Genomic DNA, 2,521 nt, shown 5'->3' with positions numbered 1-2,521 from the left:
CGCGCCGCTGGGGCCGCCAGAGGAGGGGGCGCGGGCAGGGGTTGGGCAGCGCGAACCGCGACCGTTGGTCCCCCCTCTACGGCCCCTCCGGGGGAAGGTTTCAAACTGCCCGCCTCCCGCTGAGGGGAGGGCCCTGCGGGCGGCCCCTCCGCAGCTGCTGGGGGCCAGGCGCATCCACCGCCCCCTCAGGGGACCTGTATAGCCGAAGTATATTTACGTAAGGAGAGGCCAGGGTAGAAGTGAGGGGCGGGGAGGAAAAATGGTCTCTGGGCACAGCAGGGTGACGCCGGGCTGAGGTGAAGGATGGGCAGAAGCCCCTGCGGGCTGAGGTACCTCAGCCGCGGCACGGCCTCGCCTCCAGGCTGGAGGAAGAGCCGCGTTTCCCAGCTCCGCCGCCAAAAAAAGGCGTGCGGGGAGCCGCAAGTCTTTGAGGGAACCCAGCTCAAGAGGTGTTTACTTTTTCCTTTAAGAGCCTATGGCACACACCTAAAAGCCCCCCAAAAAAGTAAACGTGAGAAAGGGGAGAGTCGAAAGCCTGGGTGTGCCGGCGAAGCGGCCGCCCCGCAAGTGTAAGGGGAACTGCCGAAGGCGATGCCCGCAGAACCCGAAACAAAAGTGCTAAACCTCCAGAGCTGAGGGACACGGAACCGAACGGGGACCTCCTCGCCTCGGCTCTTTCATAACAGCAGGAACGCGGCGATGCGGTAACGCGGCGATTAGGCAACGTTTTGCGAGGGGAGAGAAGGAAAAGTTCGGTAATCCGGCGTGAATAAAACCCGAAAGAGCCAAGTAAGCCGTACCTGGATCTCATGAATGCGGCCGAAGCCGTCCTTCCAGAAGAACTCGTAGAGATTGTAGAGGGTGTTGGGTCCGGGCATTTCGTGCAAACTCTTCACCCTGCCCAGCTGCGGGGAGGGCTCCAGCAGCTCCCCCGGCCGCGCCGCTTTGTTCCCCGCGCCGCTCCGCACGTCCAGGGACTGACTGCCCGACGGCACGGGCGCCTGGTGAAACCTGCTGACAAAAAGCGCGTGCTGGAAGTAAGTCCTCTCGGATTCAAGTGTCTGCTTGCATTTCGTTGTCAGAACTCTCGTCAGGAAAGACATGTCTTAATTTCAGGAAGGTCCACTTTTTTTTTTTTCCTCCCCCCCTCCAGCTGCTTTTTATTTGGTTGTTCTTTCTTCGCTGCCTGCTTTAACTTGTACAAGCAGCACTACTCCAAACTCTTACTGCATGAGCATCAGTTTACACAGACCATTATTTAACGCTCCCTCCCCTAGGGCTGGAAAAGGGGGGTGGGTCTGGGATGAGACTTGAATAGAACGAACCTATTATTTTGTATAATTCAAATCAGATAAGTTTGCCCATTAAGCATGCAGTCCAAGTTTACTTTTTCCTTCTTTCCCCAATTGCTTTGGCAAAATCTCACATGTGGGTTATCCCAACTTTTTCCTTCATTAAAAAGGCCCCAAACTCACCTTCTTATCTTCTCCCACCCCTCCCATGTGTTAGAAAACAGTATTTTCTGTGAGAAGTTCTCTCAGTACCATTTATCATCCAAGAACATATATATGGAAACATTGCTACATCCACAGAAAACAGCAATGGTTTTCTGCAATAACATTGCGGAAAATTACATTCCTATAAGTTACAATAACCAGGGATGTTATTTGTATTACAGAAGGGTATGTTTGTGAATGTGATGTACCTTGCGTCAACTTTTGTAGAAAATATCCAGTGCCTTTCAACCACACACAATGTTCACATCAGCTTTTCCTCAATTCAGCTGTACAGGTCTGTAATCACACACAGAGAACTTGAGCTCCAGCCTGTAGATCAGCTTGTTTTACACAATTTCCAAGTCCTTTGTTCTACCTTCATACCCATTTCTATATGCTCATGGAAGTATTAGTGATGTTCTGTAAAAACTTCATTAGCTTCAGAAAAGGTACGCAAGAGATCCAGCTCAGTTACAAGTTACAAGTGGATCAGAAGCTCTGGTAAAACCAGAGGACAGAGTAAAGTTTAAAGCAAGATCCACGTTTCTAGAACTTACTTTACCAGCAATTTTGTCATGACTATGTTTAGTGAGCTTCAAAATTATTTGTCTTTGTTTTTCCCTATATTCCCTATGTTTTTGTACATTTATATTTGGGGCCATAAACCAATTAAGATTTGTGTACATGCTTGATTTTATCACTGAGAATAAAGTCTATGTCCCATTAGACATCAGCCTTTGTAAGCACACCATTAGATGTTCCAGAAATAAAACGCACAGGATAAATAACATCTATAAAGTATGCGCTTGTTTAAGCTAAATTAGTGTCTTTAATATAGGCTTCATTATATTTAAAAAGTCCAGAGAAAAGCAACATAAAAAATTAGAAGCTTTTAAAAATGATAAATAGAGGCGGTGGAGTTATTTCATGTGGTAAAGATGACTGCCAGAAGCATGACAACAGCATACAGATGTATAAATCTTCTGTTAAAATGCATATCAGAAGAAATAATAGGCTTAGTTTGC

The sequence above is a fragment of the Meleagris gallopavo genome, chromosome 7, assembly GCF_000146605.3.
Source record: "Meleagris gallopavo isolate NT-WF06-2002-E0010 breed Aviagen turkey brand Nicholas breeding stock chromosome 7, Turkey_5.1, whole genome shotgun sequence".
NCBI lineage: Eukaryota > Metazoa > Chordata > Aves > Galliformes > Phasianidae > Meleagris > Meleagris gallopavo.
The sequence above is the reverse complement of the archived record's forward strand: the minus strand, read 5'-3'. Positions refer to the sequence as shown.